We start from the raw sequence: 18,373 nt of genomic DNA on the forward strand, positions 1-18,373 counted from the left end.
CTGGCTCCACCATTCTTAACAATTTAATTTCCTCATGTGAATTCCATGGGGACTCCCTGGGACAAGAGAGGGCTGGAGAGAAGTGAGCAGCCATTTATAACTAGTGCTCAACTCAGGAGAGCCTAGCTTGGAGACTAGCTCTCAGCCTGTGCTAGTAGCTCAGGGGAAACCTCAAAGTCAGTTATTTTGATCTATCTAGTTCCAAAACATCATTACCTTGACATGATGCGATCACTCTGTTTCTGTAGGCTGTTGTCATCAGGTTGTACAATAAAATCCTAATGGCAGAATTATATAAACTTTTATTGTGCAGCTGTGGTATGGAAGCCCTGTGGAGAAAGACAGACTGTGAAATAGGCTCAATATTCAAGTTGTCCACACTGAAATAGGATTTTTTTAATCTAAATAAGTATCTCTACTAAAAGAGAAATAAAGAATATATGAGAGAAATAGGAAAAAATGAGAGAGGTTCAGTGGAAGACACAAATTCAAAGGAAAGAGAAAATATTTCCTAATGGAAGAAAGCCAACATGAAACAACACTAAGATGATCTCTGCATCTCTCGTCATTTCGAGAAGCAAGTCAACTTGCCCTAGTTTGCACTGATTGCTCTGCAGGACTGTGAGTCCGTCTCTATTTAACAAGTTAGCCTTCTGAAGCAGCTTTGGAATCAGATGCCTCTAAGTTGGAATTTGGGTTCTGAGACTGATCATCTTTGTGACTCTTGGCAGGGCACTCAACTCTCTGAGCTTCAGAATCTTCATTTGTGAAAAGAGATCAGTAAGAATGCTTTCATCTGATAAAACTGTGTTGAGATTACAGGAGAAAACCCATGTCTGTTGAATGAACACGTGTTTGAACACATTGTTTAGAAGAGAAAACAGAAAGAAACTACTGTCTGTTACCTCTGACTTCTCCCTACTTTCCCTGCTAAAAGAATTTAAGTTTGAGGAGATATATACCATGCCTGCCTTGCTCTCAACAGCATCCCCAGCACACAGGATGATTCTTGGCACATGTTATAGACTTGATTAAATTTCATTTACTAATAAAATAAATATTCTTTCTCAATTATGTCACATGGTATCAGGCACTTTGTTAAGTCTGTGTATGCAGTGGTTACATCATTCAATCATCCAGGCCACCTAGGACAAAAATAGTCTTTTTATCTCCATTTTACAGATAAGAAAACAGATTCAGAGAAGTTAAATGTTTTCCAAATCAGAGCTAGTAAGTGGCACGGTTGAAACTGGAACAGGATTTTTTGAATTCAAATGCTCTGTTTGCATCCTTCAGGTCAATTAGCTTGCATATTACAGCTGAGCATAGCAGGGCAGAGAGTGGGTCTGAGCTAACGCCAGCGGAGCAGGCTTTTAGGAAAGCACTGATGGCTGCACCATTCCCTTAGGTGAACAGTGATTGAACTGGGTATGTTTTAGCATAGTCCTGGGAGTCTAGCCCTTCAAGGCTGGTTTCCACACTGCCTGCCCCGGTTATGCGGCTGTAACACAGCCAGTCTTTGCTCATGCTTTATTGCTTTATTCTCGCTTGAATGACAGCTCCTCCACTCTATCATTTTCACCTTCCACTTGCTCCTGTCTCTGTCCCATCCAACCCAATGTCTGTTCAACTGGTCTCTCCCAGCAACTGGTCTCTCCCAGCTACTTCAGGGAATTGTCCTATAAGACCAGCTCCAGAAACCAAGATTTTACCATGAATTTGTGCATCTAACAGTGCCAAGGCCAGGCCTAACTTTAGAAGAAATGATTGGAATAGTCAGGCATTAGATAGGAGTACAAGATAAATAAGTCAAGGGCCTCCCCTGGAGGAGTTCACCATCTGGAGAAGTTGGGTGTGAAAATGTTCAGTTCAAAGGTGGACATTAGTATGAGCTACATTGTCTGCACATAGGGCAGAGAAGTCCATTCCACATCATGCCCAAGCTTCAGCTGAAAGATGCAAAAGAGATTCCCAGACTGTAGAGGGAGGATGGAAAGGAAGTGCCACTTCAGCAGAGGGGGCATGAGTGTAGGCTGTGCAGGAGTGACACCATGCTGGTTTCCAAAGATGTGGGGAACAACAAGGTCCATAGGGTATCTGCATGGAGTGAGGACGTGTAGGGAAAAGGGAAATAGGGAAGAGCGTGTTGAAGTACATGGCCACAAGGGCCATCAAGAGCCTGCTCAGAAGATGCCTGTAATCTTTGTCAGACTCTGTAATTTAGGGAAATGAGCATCCTACCAGGGTTGACTTTATGAGTGCATGCCCTATGTAGTCACAGAGAATCCCATACCACGCTAAGAAGAACCCTCCCTTCGGTTAATTACTCTGCTGTTACCATCGTGATATTAATAATAATTTTTAACAATGGGCTCCACCTCTTCATTTTGCAGCTGGCCCTGCAAGTTTTGTAGTCAATCCCAGGTCCTACCTAGTAGTAGTAGCTTACACTTGCTAGTGTTTATATATAGTATGCCAGTCACTGTTTAAATGTTTTTCATATATTAACTCATTCAATCCTCAAAATACTCCATTAGGTAGACATATTGTTCTTGCATTGTTTGATGAAAGGATTTATGCTCAGATTAGTTAACAAACTTGATCAACGCCAGTAGCAAAGTTAGGATTAAACCCAGTTTTCTGGCTTCAGAGCCAGTGTTCCTATCCACTCACACTGGGTCTCTTCATTTTACATTTTCACCATGGAGTAGTACTCTGAGATACCCACATTTTTAGAAAAAAAAGTTGTTAAACTATTTTAGCTTCCATCCACCCACCCATGCACCCATCCATCCATCTACCCAAGTATTCATTTAATGACTCCAAAAACCACATTTTTCTATAAAACCTGTGCCAATATAGTACTTAGACTTAGGTACCTCAATGAATTTTGCTTTAATAAATGGAAGAGACTATATTTCAGGAACAATGAATTTACAATTTGAAAAAAAATCTCACTGTCTCAAATAAGAAACAGAGATGGACTTAAATCAATGCTTAAAGTGCCAAAGTTAACATTTCTTGAGTCTTGCTATGGGTCACATTTCTAACCACATTTCTTCTTGTGTTTGTTCTTTAATCCTAACAAAAATTTGAAGGAGGCACCATTTTATTTTTTATCCCAACTTTACACATGAAGAAATGGAAGTACAGAGAGGCTGAGCAACCTGTCCTGGGTAACACAGCTAACCAGGAGAGGAGCAAGGCTTTGAGTGACGTGTTACCACACAACCCACAGGCTGTCACGCCTCCAAACTGGGGTCTTAACTGAGCTGCTGTGGGAGCAGAAAGACAATGAATTCAACCATCAGAGGGGTGGGAAATGCCTTTTCAGAAAAGATGGCAACTGAGGTGAATCTGAATCCATGAGGAGGCTGCCCAGATGAAGGTGGGGTTTGTACATGTGTTTACGCGTGCCTGTGTAACACAGAGAGAGGCAGAGAGACAGGAGAGGCAATAATATGAAATTGTGCTAAAATTAGATGCACCAGCTCCCTCTTTGGGGGTACCTCACCCTCTGTACCCCTGGAAGCCATAATCGGGACCCCAAAAATACTTGCAAGGACAACTTCCAGCTCAGGGCACACTGCTCATTCCTGCAGTGACCCTATGCAAGCCTCAATTGTATTCCACTGGGTGTCAATCCAGTCTCAGTTTTAACTTAGAATGAGATGCCTCTTAAAGCAATATATTGATTTTCAGTCTAGGTATACACTATACGTTACATATGCATCCCAGGAGTTTTGACACATACATTAATCACTGAATTTTGAATAAAAATATCTAGGGGGACATTGAATGAAGCCATACAAATAAGAAAGAGCAGATCTGCAATTTTAGTAAATGCTCCTTTTTTCCGGTTTGTTTCAAGGAAGTCAATAAAGCATAAAGTAAAAGGATGAACACCTAATATTTTGACTGCTCATCTGAATAAGTAGGGAGGACATAGATTTCTCTGGATTTCTTTTTCTTTTTTTAGCCTAAGCAGGATTCTAATTCTATGAGTTTTTTCAAGTAAATGCGCCTGCAGCCCTTCACGCAGACCTGATATGAGGGATCCTCAAATAAATCCCCTCCTCCAAGTTAAACAGGAGCTCTAGTCCTTTCTCAAGTTCACACAGCTGGGTGGCTAAAAGCAAGCAATCTGGAGTAAATAGGGTATTTTGAGGTTTTATTTGGGTTTCTTTATTGGCTGAGAGGGAAATGGTTTGTTTTACTTTCATGATTTATAGCTGAATTTTGAATACCCTTCACAGGGGACATCTACAGTGCGGCCGGGAAGGAATAAGTTTTGAGATCAAACAAATTTGGGGGTCAGGTTCTGGCTGACTGTGTGACTGTGAACAAGTATTTTGCCCTCTTGGCTTTTATTTTTTTTAGGGCTAATGATGGCCCTGCATGAAGATGACATAAAAGCTTCACCTGGGGAAGTACTTGCTACAGTCTATAGCTCATAGTAGGGGCTTAGAAAGAGCTTCCTTTTCCTCTCATGCACACCACTTCCTAATTCAATGTTAATCTGTCACTGAAAGATGGTTTTATTATCATTCTTTTTCTCCAACATCCGCATGCTTTTGAAAAGAAGGGGGGGAAAGGAAGAAAAAAAAAGAAACCTGGGAGAATCTCATTCTGTTATTCAGAAGCAATTATATTAATATTCATTTTATTCTCCCAAAAGGCCAACACAAGATAAATACCTGTTAAAATACCAAGCTTGATGAATTCTACCTTGGGCACAAGATTCCATGGATAATCTTATCTTTATACATTTCCTTTAAACAAACTAAAAATGCAATTTATTCTTCAGTGCATTTTATATTCTGAGTTAAAATCAATGAGGTTTCACCAAAGCCACCAATTCAGTTGCCTTCTCTCCCCTTGCAATAACACGTCAGCTAAGATGATGTGTGCCCCAGAAATTAATTTTCCAGATAACTAATATCAAGTCCTTTAAACACCAAATAGCTTTATATTTAATTTTAGTAATTTCTGATGTAACCTATTTTAGAAATTATACTCTTATTTCAGCAGAGTTTACAGACTATAATTTCGATTTTCTTTTATGACTCATTGTCACGCTTCTGAACATAAGCTATTGCTCAGTGTTGTCATGGGTTGATGGCCTCAAAGACCCCCTAAGGTATAACCATCTCCAAAGCCACACAAGGTCCCAGGGTCTTCCCTAATGATATTCCCTTTGTCCATCCCATCCAGAGTTTCCATTCAAGGAAGAGTCGCTTCAAGGTTCCTCAGTTTTCAGAGTGGAATGACAATCCGCCATCCTCTTGGTTGATATTAAGTACATACACAGATCAGCCTTTAGTCAGAATAAACATTGATTAATCTCTCTCCTACTATGTGCCAAGTATTACAATAGAAGCTGTTTAATTTTATTTTTATGTAAATTTTATTAAAAATTCCTCATGGGTTGTGTATTATCATTATTTTAGAGATAAAGGAACTAAGGTCAATACAGTTAAAGCAACATGATTGAAGTCTTTCAATCTCCTAGGGAGAAACTGAGGTTACAATCAGGTTATTGGGAAAAGTACTGCTGAAATTCCATACCATGAAACCCATGTGGGTGAGGAGGGGAGTTATAAAAAAGAGGGCTAAAGAATTGAGGGAAATACGGGAGATCACTGGGCCAGAGGAATCCAGGCAATCAAAGAACAGCAATAGCAGGAAAACTCAAAAAGCAAGCTAAGAGACGAGGCCATGTTCGACAGATCATCTGGAATGCAGAACAAGTATGATATGTGAGTGAGTGTGTGGCTGAGGGGAGTAGAGGAAAAGCTATCTGAGTAGAAGGTGGGATCCAGGATGGTTTAGGGGTCACCTACTTAGACTTGGAAAGCCTCCTAGGTAATTGCAGAAGTGGGTGGTAAACAAGCTTCAGGTACCAAAATGATCAGTGAGTGGAGAGTAATGTGTGAACAGCTAATGCAACCCCACCAGGCTGAAAGGTACTGGTGTAGCTGCCATCCCGTTGCACTTTTGCTGGTCAGTAGATGCTTTTAAGAGATGAGCAGGAGGAGTGGCTAAGTCGGGATGAAAATCCACGTAGGGTTCCTCGGGTTCCAAGCATGGCAAAGTTTCAGGAGACATTTTTACAGTATTTAATGACTCATTCCCTCAGGGCACAGGCATTTTCAGAGGATCAGAGGGTGGTAGGGCTGAATGATATGAGTCCCAAAGAATGAGCCCTGGGGAATGTGTGTGTCTTAAAGGAAGACCTGGAGGGCTGTAATTGAAACACTCATTAATGTAGTGGACGCTACTGCTGACCCACCTGGTCCCCTCTCCTGAGCTGGCACTCTATCACCCAGATGATTTTTTGGCTGCTAGCAGCCTGCAGTTGCTTTGTTCTTCTGAGAATTGCCCACAGCTGACAGGAGCTGCTTTTCCCAGAAATACTTGGGAGGATATGCTGCCAGAACTGAGTCTACAGTGACAACAGCCTGGGCCCTGGCCTCAAGGAGGAAGACTGTGTGGGCCATGTGATGTCTCATCCTGTGCCATCAGGCTGAGACTAGATATCAATGGCTGTCCTCTCCCTTGTCTAATCCTGCTTCCCTGTCTCTCTGAGGTTTCAACTGAAGGTACCTGCTCAGCCAATCACTTGCACAAGAATCTCCATTTCAGTTTCTGCATCTGAGGAACCTGACCTAAGGTGGAGTAAGCAGGACCTCTCCACGAAAACCTAGTAACTGCCCAGGGTCCCTTGGCTAACAAATATCAGAAATAGGGTGACCAACTCATCTGTGTTGTCCAGGACCAAGAAGGTTCCTGGGATGCAAGACTTTCAGTTTTCTTTTTTTTTTTTTTAATTATACTTTAAGTTCTAGGGTACATGTGTACAACGTGCAGGCTTGTTACATATTTATACATGTGCCTGTTTTCAAACTGGAACAGTCCCTCTCAAAATGGTACAAGTTGATTACTCTAATCAGAATTTGGATTCAAACCAAAGTCTGCCTCACTCTAAAGGTTGTGATTTTCATTGACATGACCCTGTCTCCCTAATACTCAGAAGACCTGCTGTTTTAGTTTTCACCAGAGAATACAATCACTTTGTGATACCCATGCAGGGATGTCTGCAGGCTCCACAGCAGCCCCATCCCATGTAGAAAAGGCATTCTTAGCTGGTCACAGAGGACTTCAGGAGATCCATACCTTCCCCCCAGCACCCATAGGATTACTTTTTTTTTTTTTTCTGAGAAGAGTGGCTATAAATTTTATCAGATGTTCAAAGTGATCCTGGACATAATTAAGGTTAAGAACAATTGTCTAAGAAAACATTGCTTTTATCTCTGGATTAAGCAGAACAGTGTGGTGCTGTACTTACATCTGATGCTTAATGTCTCAAGCAGAGCTGTTTCCCAGTAAATGGCCCAGCGCCCACCCGTGCATTCACGGGAGCATGGTGGGTGGGAGCTGTCCACTGCATTCCTCAAACTACTCTCATCCGAGCCCTAGGTGTGTGTGCGGGGGGGCAGGGCGGGGGGTGGGCAGGGGTGGTACTTCTTTTCTGTTTCAACTGAAATTTAAAACACACTTGTCACTTGTCAGCCAGGCACAGTGGCTCATGCCTGGAATCCCAGCACTTTGGGAGGCCAAGGTGGGTGGATCACCTGAGGTCTGGAGTTCAAGACCAGCCTGGCCAACATGGTGAAATCCCTTATCTACTAAAAATACAAAAAATTAGCCAGGCGTGGTGGTGGGCACCTGGAATCCCAGCTACTGGGGAAGCAGAGGCAGGAGAATCGCTTGAACCCAGGAGGCAGAGGTTGCAGTGAGCTGAGATTGCACCACTGCACTCCAGCCTTGGAGATGGAGTGAGACTCCCTCTTAAGAAAAAAGAAAAAAAAAAAAGATGCCTGTCAGTGTCATCTGAGGAGATGGACAGAGGAGGTCATCCCATGGGGGTAGGTGTCCAGCAGCAAGCAACCAGGCTGCAAGGTGCCCCAGAACTGGAAGGCCACCTTCTGACCCAGGAACTGTAAATGGTGCTTAAATAGGGCTGCAGTTATGACTTTTCAAATGTAAAAAGTATTATTTTATTATTGATGATTTCTGCATGTATCCTTCTATTTTTTGACAAATACTTATTGCATGCTCAATGGGTGTCAGGAACTATTCTAAGGGTTTTGTGCAGCTATGAGTACAGCAAAGTCCTTGCACCATGGGAGGTCACATCTTGCAGAGGAGATAACAGAAAACAAATAAACCGATGCATCTCTACTATTTCAGATAATGATATAATAATGAATTCTTTTGAGGAAAAAAAAAGCAAGCTGGGTGGCTAGAGACTAACAGGGTTATTTAACTACGGTTGTTCAGAGAGACCACTCAAAGAGGGGACTTAGAGGAGGAAAGGGAGTGAGCCACAGGAACATCAGGGGATGATCTGTCCCAACCAGCAGTGTAGACACAAAAGGAAAAATCCCTAACGCCAGAGGAAGCCAGATAGTGTGTGTTTTTGTTTGTTTTTGTGTGTGTGTGTGTGTTTGTTTTTGTTTGTTTGTTGTTTGTGAGACAGAGTCTCGCTCTGTCGCCAGGCTGGAGTGCAGTGGTGTCATCTCGGCTCACTGCAACCTTCGCCTCCCAGGTTCAAGCAATTCTCCTGCCTCAGCTTCCCAAGTAGCTGGGATTACAGGCACACACCACCACACGCAGCTAATTTTTGTATTTTTCATAGAGATGGGGTTTCACCATGTTGGCCAGGATGGGCTCGAGGTCCTGACCTCGTGATCCGGCCCCGCCTCAGCCTCCCAAAGTGCTGGGATTACAGGCATGAGCCATCACGCCCCGCGTTTGTTTGATTTTTTGAACGAGCAGTAGTGTAGACCTTGTGGGTCTAAAGGAACACCTTTGCTTCCTCTACGTCTACACTTCTCCTAGCCAATCACTGCTACTCCCAGGCTCTCAATTAGCATCTATGTGCTGAGGATTCCCTAAGTCTGTGTATTCAGCCAAACTCTTTTCTGAGTTTGATTGATATTGTCTAAAATGTATATGGATGTCATCAGAGGCCTGAAACTCCATGCATTCGAAAAAGAACTCATCATTTCCTCCTGAAAACCTGTTCTTTCCCCTGTGTCCCCAGGCCAGTGAACAGCAGCAAAGCCAATCCACCAGACTAGGTCAGAAAATGGAGCATCATCCTGGAGCAGAGGTATTCTTCACTCTTGGACCCTGTATGTCAAGATTCTACTGACTGAATAGTTCTCATGTTGGTCCTCCTGTCTCCGTCCCTACTACCTTAACCTAGGTTTGGGCCATCCTTACGTCTAGGTACCCTAAATTTCCTGCAATAGACTCCCACCCAGTCTCCATGCCTCCCGTCTAACTTACTTTTCTCCAATGCATTCTTTATGTTGCAGCCAGAATGGACCATTCCAAAATGCATGTTTGTATCTGTCTGTCATCTCCCAGTTTAAGATCTTTCCACCCCTCCCATTAGCTTCCAGATAAAGAATAAATCCATTCACAAAGTGTCCAAGGGCCTGCACACGCAGCCTCTACTCACTTCTCCAGCCTTTTAGCTTCCCACCTCTTTTCAAGTTCTTCACCCACACTCTGAGCCCACACATTCCACTGCCTGCAATACTCTCTCAACCCCTGCTCTCCACACTGGCTTTCTTCTATGTGAAACAGCTCCCCCGACTCCTCATCCCATGTTTATCTATGTAACTCCTACTTTCCATTCATGTCTCATATTTGATACCTCTTCCTCCAGGAAGCCCCCCCTGGCATTCCCAGGTGGGGTTAGGTGTCCTTCTCTGCTCTCAGGTCTTATCTCTATCATAGCTTTGCCACTGTACATTATAACTGCTTCTCTACTTGTTTGTCTTCTTTAAAAGTTATAAACTTCTTAAGAATATAAACATTATCTTTTTTATCTTGGCCCCCTTCAAGCTTCTATAACAGAGGATGAGGCATAATAGGCACTTCGGAAATAAAATTTGTGTTGACTGCCTTCATTTCACAATTGGGAAAAGAACTCCAGGGAGGTTAAGTTCCTGCTTAAAGAACACAGCTAATTCATATCAGAGTTAACCCTAGAGTACCTGTATTCAATTTTTGATCCAATTTTCTTTCAGATACAGACTCATAAAAGATAAAACCCAGTTCTTCATCTCAAAAGTACAGAGTCTAGGAGGGACTCAAGAACTAGACAAGAAAGCTACAGACTGAGAAGGTCAAGCCACAGGGTTGCACTGAGCATTGGAGAGGAACACAGGGACCTGCAGGGCCCATCAGGGAAGTGAGCCTAGCCCTGGAGACATGGAAGAGGGTGTGCCTCGTTGGGAGAGCAGAGTGAGCTATGCTCAGACAGACAGATGGGTGGATAAGGGCCTTATCTGCCATCCTAACAAGAGAACTTCCACCACGGGAACTTCCTGCCGAAAGAGCTGCACCAGGAAGACACTCCCACAAAGGAAGCCTACACCACTCTGCCTCTAGATTATCCATATGCAAAGAGTTCATCCCACCACTACCTCCCTCCAGCTACCTGGGATGACACTCACCTCTTCTCTTCACTCTCCTTGCCTATCTTCCCCCCGATAACTGAAGACTAAAGACTGTAAGTTACAGTTATTCTAAGTAACTGAAGACTTAGAGAATATGACGTCACTTCAACGTCTGCTAAATACAATGAAATTAGAGAAAAAACTCCAGAAGAGAAAGAAAAATAGGCCAGGCATGGTGGATCATGCCTGTAATCCCAGCAATTTGGGGGGCCAAGGCGGGTAGATCACTTGAGGTCAAGAGTTCGAGACCAGCCTGACCAACACGGTGAAACTCTGTCTCTACTAAAAATACAAAATTAGCTCAGCGTGGTGGCACATGCCTGTAATCCCAGCTACTTGGGAGGCTGAGGCAGGAGAATCGCTTCAACCCGGGAGGTGGAGGTTGCAGTGAGCCAAGATCGTGCCATTGCACTCCCAGCCTGGGCAACAAAAGCAAAACTCTGTCTCAAAAAAAAAAAAAAAAGAAAGAAAAGAAAAGAAAAATATTTCCTATATCACAAAGCCCAACAACAAAAGCTATATCATCAATTAAAATATAGGGCAAGACTTTAAAGAATGGGGTGGAAAGAATATGTCTAAAGTGACAAAGAAAGTGAACAGCAGAACTCAACCAGGCCCACACCCTCCAATGTCTAGCTGGAGACTCCTCTAACAATAAATCTATAGTTTTCTGTGTCCCAAGAAATGTTTCATAAGAAATTTGATCTTGGTAGTCTTGCTATCCAATTGCCTAGTAATGCCTGGAATATTGCAGCTATGTAGGAAATAGTCACTTAATTCTAACCCACAATTTGGAACATGTCATTGTTTCTCCCTCAATCATGTCCTCATTTTCTAATTCCCAGTCAATGCTGGGACCAGCAACTACTCTGGCGTGCAATCCTACGTTCACTCATTCATTCATTCATTCAGCAAACATTTACTGAGTGCATATTATATGAGAGGATTTGTTCTACCAGAGGGAGTTCAACAGTGAACTATGTAATATATTGATAAGTACTATAAAGAAAGAAACATCAAAATAAGAGACTGTCATTGTAGAAGTAGGTGGTAAGGATGGGCTAAGGATATGCTAAGGTGACATTTGAGTTGCAGCCAGAATAAAGTAGGGACACCCAGTGGTTACCAGGGAGAAGAATGTCCCAGGAGGAGGGAGTAGCATGTCCTGCTAAAGATCAGCCAGGAAGCCAGGGTGGGTAGAGGTGAGTGGCTGTAGAGGAGACTAGGTCACAAAGTGGTGAGCAGGGTTGGAACAGGGGCTGAAGGTCATGTAGGTTGCAGGTCATGGGAAATGCTTCAGATTTTACTCTGAGTTAGAAAACCACAAAAGGGCTTTGAGCAAAGAGTTTAATCTGATTTTAATTTTATAAAGATCTCTCTGGCTGCCTTCTGCAGAGTAGACACTGGGAAGCAGAATAGAGGCAGGGATGTCAATTCAGAGCCTAGTTTATTAGTCCTTGCCTTCTTCTCTCATGGTGGGAGGATGGAAAGAAATCCTGAGTATCAACCATGACCCCTCCTTCCTCTTGACCTATCAATGGTCAAAGGTCCCTAGAATGTCTCACTGATATTTTTGTGAGATAGGATGCAATCTGTTCATTTCTCTGATACCCTCCTTCTGTTCCCCTCTACTATTCCTTCTCACACTATTTCTTCTCTGTCCTTCTCTTTTTCCCACCTCTCATTACCTGAAGTCAAGCACCTCTGCAGAGTCTCCTAAGAGGCCATAAAATCTTTGTTGGCTCTCGCTAACCTGGCCTCTATCACAGCTGGGGAGAGTATCCTGCCCAAGTCTAGACCTTTCTGTGACTTCCTATGGCCTTCCATTAGAGGAAAAGACTGGCTTGTGAAACTCTCAAACATGTAACCCTACCATCTCCCAAGCCTCAATGGACACCACCTCACCCCTTGGCTTCTTGTTCCAGCCCTGCCGTTCCCCTCTCTTCCTTGCTACTTCTTGTCTCGAAGTCTCTGCATGTTGCTCTCCCTTTCTGATTGCCCTTCCTTCAGGTCTGCATGTGGAGATTCCTTCAGACTCAGCTTAGACTCTCTCTCCTCTAAGAAGGCATCCTTGACAGCCACCACCTAGGAAATATGTCGGAGGCTTCTTCTCTTTGCTCCCACAGACCCCCTGCATTGCCTGGTTTGTTCTTGCCAATTTCCATACCCGATCCCCCAACTACACATTAAGCTTTTGAAAGGCAAGGATGTTGTGTTGTCTACAGTCGATTCTCAGAGTCCAGCATGATGAGTGACACAGGGCAGGCTACTTATGCAAATGCCCTGTACCAGGCACATCACAGCACCATTCCATCCACACCAGAGGTGGAGGGAGGGCCACAGATCCCAGGCTCACAGTGCCACTTTCCTTTGTGATGCTAAAATCTCCCTCATGGGTCATTCCTGAGATGGGTGTGCAACCACCTAGAAATTATTCATGTTTGAGCAGAAACATTTGACATTTCTGAGCACCCAATGTCTGGGTAGCTCAGCAGATATTAGCGATGTCCATGAATCTCTGCCGCTCTCTCAGGTAAGATCAGACTTTACACACACAATTTACTGCATTTGGAATTAAGGAGATCTTCCAGACTGGACTGAGCAGCAGAACCTCCTGCCTAGAGTAGGATAAGAATTGGACTGGGACAAGGAGTATTGAACAACTCCCTAAGTCCCTGGTTCATCTTGAGCACTTTTAACTTTCTTTCTTTTTCTTTTTTTTTTTTGTTTTTTTGAGTTGGAGTTTCACTCTGTTGCCCAGGCTGTAATGCAGTGGTGCAATTTTGGCTCAAGAGACAGAGTCTTGCTGTTGTCAGCCAGGCTGGAGTGCAACGGTACGATCTTGGCTCACCACAACCTCCACCTCCCGGGTTCAAGCAATTCTCTTGCCTCAGCCTCCCAAGTAGCTGGGATTACAGGCGTGTGCCACCATGCTCGGCTAATATTTGTATTTTTTAGTAGAGACGGGGTTTCATCATATTGGACAGGCTTGTCTTGAACTCCTGACCTTGTGATCCACCCGCCTCAGCCTCCCAAAGTGCTGGGATTACAAGCATGAGCCACTGTGCCCAGACTTAACTTTCTAAACTAAGGAAAATGCAAAAATAAGAAAAATTTGGTGGTAGGGCTACGGGTATATAATGCATTGAAATGTAGAGTTTTGGGTAAGCTGTGAGTCCCAACAATAACAACAACCAGAAAATGGCCTGAGGGCTATAGATGTAAACTCTGTAAGGGGAAACACTGATTAGTGTATACCAGCATTGAAATAGAGCTAGAGAAGGCCATTGACATCACCCAGGTTTTTTACAGAAGAAAATACTGAGTCAGGAAAGGTAAGGTGACCAGATCAATAGTTCTGCAAATAGTATCAGATCTGGATGAGGATCCGGTCCCTGAATCTAAATCTTTAGGTCATTCTGCTCCTTCCTGGTGTCTCTCATGTCTAACCAAAAGAGGTTCTTGGTGGTTGGGACCATGACCATGTTCTTAGTTCTTCCTCTCTTGTAGAACTGTAGGTGAAATAGAGGGAGGAGATTCATTTGGGGCATTTCAAAAAATTCTGGAACCCTCTATTATTGGCAATTACATCTATCATTTGCAAATTACAGATATTACATATTGAGTGCCTGGCACAGTATTTTTCTTTCTGTGCATTTCCCTATCTATCTTGAACGGTGGCTATCATTACAATGCTATGCAGATAAGGCAGATGGCTGGGGGAGCAAAATGATTTACTGAAGGTCACACAGAGCTAGTAAGTGAAGGGGCCAGCATTTGAAGCCCATGTGATGCTGTGAAATTAGACAAGGATTTTGCTCATTTTCTAGGATGAAAATTAAGGAAAAGAACGAATTTACTTAGAGTATTAATATTTTACAGTTTATGAACTACTTTTATGGCACAGCTATTAATTCGCTCCAAAACTCGACATCCCTGTGAGATGGGTATTCACATCCACACTTTATGAATGAGGAAACTGAGGCACAAGACAATCAAGTGCACTAGTTCCAGGTACCCTGAGAACTGAGATTAAATCTAGGCTATCTTAATCCAATGCTTGTGCTTTTTTACTATACTGGAGCTGAAATCCCAATGCTTGTGCTTTTTTACTATACTGGAGCTAAAATCAAGGAAAGAAATTGAAGTGAGAGAAAGATATTTCAAGTTTAAAATATTCCATCAGATGTTTTCAGCAAATGTTACATGAAGGCCATTCAACAGCAGATTTCAGTTATCCTAAAGTGCCCACTTGAAAAAAAATGAGCATTTTAAAGCAAAATATGTGCTTCTGTTCTCCTTCACTTTGCCTCAGTGGGTTGACCCGAAATAATGCACAACAAGGCATGGAGCATCCTTCAGGCTTGCCACACGGACTGAGATGGCGAAAGCAGCCAGGAACAGCCTTTCTGCAGCCTACGTCTGCACAGGTGGTCACGTTGGAAGTAAGGCTCATTCGCTCATTCAACAACCATTCATCATGGCCATGGCTGCATCAGGTGCTGCAGCCACAACCAAAGTCAGATAGGGAGAGGCACCTATCATTGGGAAGCATCAAATCAACAGAAAGGACAGGTATGTGTGCAAGCGATGACACAGCACAGTCCATCACGAAGCAGGTCCAGAGTGTTGTGGGAGCACATGAGAGAATCTGGGGAGGCTTCCTATAGGAAGGGGCATTTGAATTGGGTTGTTAAAGGAAGAAAGAAGTGAGAAATGGTTATTCTAGGCAGGGAGACCACCATGAGCAAAATCAGGGGCATAAAAGAGCAGAGAATAGAATAAGATAGTCTTGGTTCCTTCCAGAAATTATAATTCCTTCATCAATAAAATCAAGCTGTCAGTATTCAGTCTATTTCAGTCAAATTGAGCAAATATTTGGTAAACACCTGACATTACAGAGCAGAGTTGGATGAAAGTAATCCTGCCCACAAGAAACCCACAACCCGAGGTGAACAGTTAAATGAGTCCCTACTCTGTGTAAATCTGTTTACACTGTTAAAAAAAAAATTAATCCACCCCTGTTGTGAGCAGACCTTACTGTTTCAAACTAGACGAGTGCTGCATTTGATGGCAAAGCACTTGACCTTCAGCACTTGTAGGCAAGGAGGATGGCATGCAGCATTTTCCCCTGAGAAGCCCTCTTTATGTTGCCCTGAGTGAATCTTGGACCAGACTACAGTGTTTCCACTGTGAGTCACTGACTAATATTTCCACTCTCTTTCCATAGTTGATGGATGTTTAATGATTTGCCAATCTGAGGAAGAGAGTTTCTTTAGAAAACAATAATCCCTTTTACTTGCACAAGACATTAGGTTTTAAAAAGCCCTTCCCAAACATCCTCTCCACATCCCATTGGATTGTGATTGAGCCTGGTAAACTGCAAGACTTGTTAGTTAGTATCCCCATTCTCCAGATGAGAGAAAGAAGCCTCAATGAGGTGCAACAACTCAAGGTCACACAGCAGGTGCATGAGAAAATCAGAGTTCAAATCCATGTTTTCTGACCCTCCAATCTGGTCCACTTTCCTCTACACCTAACCATCTGCCTAAGCTCTGATAATATCATCCGTATTATGACATAAATCTCCAGATGAGAGGTTGGCCAAATCACATCCCCTTGGGTAACATAACCACGCCATAAATTAAAAGCCCAATTAAAGAACATAGCCTTTTAACTGGGACTTAGACTGTCTCCTGAGGCCACAATATAAAGGAAGAGCCCTTTCAAAGTCAATGGCTGCCTATCCTGGATATTACTCAGAGACCTACTTACCTACATGCATGAACTTTCAGACCCTAATTATTCACATGCTATCTTCCTTCTGCCGGGGCCCTGGTCCCAGCTGATCTGAGTTTGTAACCACTCCCCAAGCTCTGGCCCTCTCTCCAGCCTGCAGATGTAGTTAACAGTCCATCACACTGTATGGACAGCCCAGGTGCCTCTCGACTTTGACACATCACTTAACATCAAGAGCATCATAACCTGATGAAAAACAATGCCCCCTGGTTCAAATGGACAACCGAAGCGGGTGTCTCCAGCTGTCTGAAAGCGAGATAGTTTGCCAGTGGCCAAGGAGCAAGGATTGTCACTATGCGCGATGTGGTTCTTGTTTTGCTGGCAAAGTGGGGTGGGGAGCTAGAAATGAGGTGGGGAGAAGGGGAGGGCATAGTCTTGACTGCTAGCTGAAAATTGTATTTCTATTCCCATCCTATCCCTAATAGTCAACGGCAATAACATTATACTCCTGTGTCCCACAATAATAACAGTTACTACTTGCCTCGTCTAAACATCCCCTCCAGTGACTGGGCTTGAAGCTGGCTCTACAGATCAAGAGCTGGTCCCTTTCCATGTCATAGCTGAGCTGCAGTGTCCCCGCACACCCCTGTCCCCAGCCAAGCCACAGGAGGAATGGGTCTGTGCATTCGCCTAGATTACAGAGAATCGCTGCCACTGTCCCCTCCACCCCAGTGCGGTCTTCTCCTGAGCCTGGCCCCCGGGTTCCCTGGCTCCAAGGACCCCAGTGGCCAAGGTCTGCATGCGCCCCCTCAGCCTCCATCTGGGACTCCTGGGGGGAACCCCTCATTAATCCAGCCTCTCCGCTCCTTTCACAGCCCTGGCCCTTCTTATCCCCTCAAGACCTGTCCAGATGTGCAGCCAACCTGGAGGGCAGAGAGACTGGGGAAAATCGAGGGAGATAAACCACATTTTGCGGCGGAATCGCTGTTCCGTGACAGAAAGCCATCCAACTGGCAACCACGCTTGCAGAAGCGTCACTACCACCGACGAGAGAGTTTTGCAGCTGCCGACCCCGAAGCGCTCTCACCTACCTGTCTCCACTGCAGGGCTCCCCTCTCTCTCCCCCGGGGGCCGCGCTCCTGGGTCCCTCTCTCTCCCCTTTAGCCTTCTCTGGCCGCCAACACTTGCGGCGGCGGCGGCGGGCTGACTGGGGAGTCCGCGGCACCTGCGAGCTGGTGTTGGGTCCCCGCGGCGAGGCTGCCTGGAGGAGGAGCGAGCGGATGCTGCCCTCGCCCGCCGCCGCCGTTGCTGATGCGGTTGCTATGGTTATGGAACTCCGCAGCTGCCCCCCTCTCAGTGCAACAGCTGCCCGGCCGCGGCCTCCGGGCAGCCCCAGCGAGCGGGCGCCAGGACGCGAGGCTGTCAGCGCGGTCGGGGGAACGCAGCCGCCAGCGCCGCAAGAAAGCAAGGACCGAGCGGCTGCGCCCGCGCCGCTGGGCTGGCGCCTCCCGGGCTGCACTCACCTCTGGCGCCCTCTCTCCTCTCCTTCCTCCGTCGGGACGCGGCCAGACCTCCGCGCCGCGCCGCGCGCCCTCGCGGCCGGGAGAGCCCGCCCTGCTGCTCCCTCTGGCTCCGCTCCGCAGCCGCTGCGCACAGCGGGGGTAGACGCTGCGCGACTGGTTGGCGGCGCGGCTCACGCGCTCCCACCTCGGTCCCTCTCCGCCGCGAGGCCCTGATGGGAGCCCGGGGCGGGCCGCCCGGCGGCCAAACCCCGCCCGCTCGGCCGCCCGGGTGCCCAGGGCGCAGGCTGCGGCCCCGCGTGCGGCCCTCCCAGCCTGACCGGCGCGAGCATGCTCAGTCCCCTCGGCGGGGCTGCCCTCCCGAGCCAAGACCCCAGGCCTCGGGCAGGAAAAGGGTCCCTGCAGACCCCCGGGGGCGGGGCGCGGCGGAGAACTGGCCGGGAGGGGGCTGTTGAACTTGGAAGAGAAGCCCAGGCAACAAGTAGATGCCTGAGGAAGGGTAAAAGCGCTGAGCAACCCATACCTCCAATGCGAAGTCAGCAGTGGCCTTCAACCAGCCAGCCGGCCCGTCATCCG

The 18,373-nt window shown here is 45.4% G+C and overlaps 1 protein-coding gene across 5 annotated transcripts in view; it reads right to left on the bottom strand.

The window, feature by feature from the left end:
* Window positions 1–17,955, bottom strand: part of FAM135B (family with sequence similarity 135 member B) — a 364,859-nt gene extending 346,904 nt beyond the window's left edge. For 3 of the 5 annotated variants that reach the window (XM_054498898.2, XM_054498897.2, XM_054498895.2), the window contains exons 1-2: window positions 17,369–17,707; window positions 217–329 (exon numbers count right to left, since the gene is read on the bottom strand). The gene's annotated coding sequence lies outside the window, so the exon portion shown is untranslated. Of the gene's footprint in view, window positions 1–216; window positions 330–17,368 lie in introns of all 5 variants that reach the window. The other 2 variants (XM_054498901.2, XM_054498894.2) reach the window with 2 other exon arrangements.
* Window positions 17,956–18,373: the final 418 nt, after the last annotated feature.

Source organism: Pongo pygmaeus, chromosome 7 (assembly GCF_028885625.2).
Source record: "Pongo pygmaeus isolate AG05252 chromosome 7, NHGRI_mPonPyg2-v2.0_pri, whole genome shotgun sequence".
NCBI lineage: Eukaryota > Metazoa > Chordata > Mammalia > Primates > Hominidae > Pongo > Pongo pygmaeus.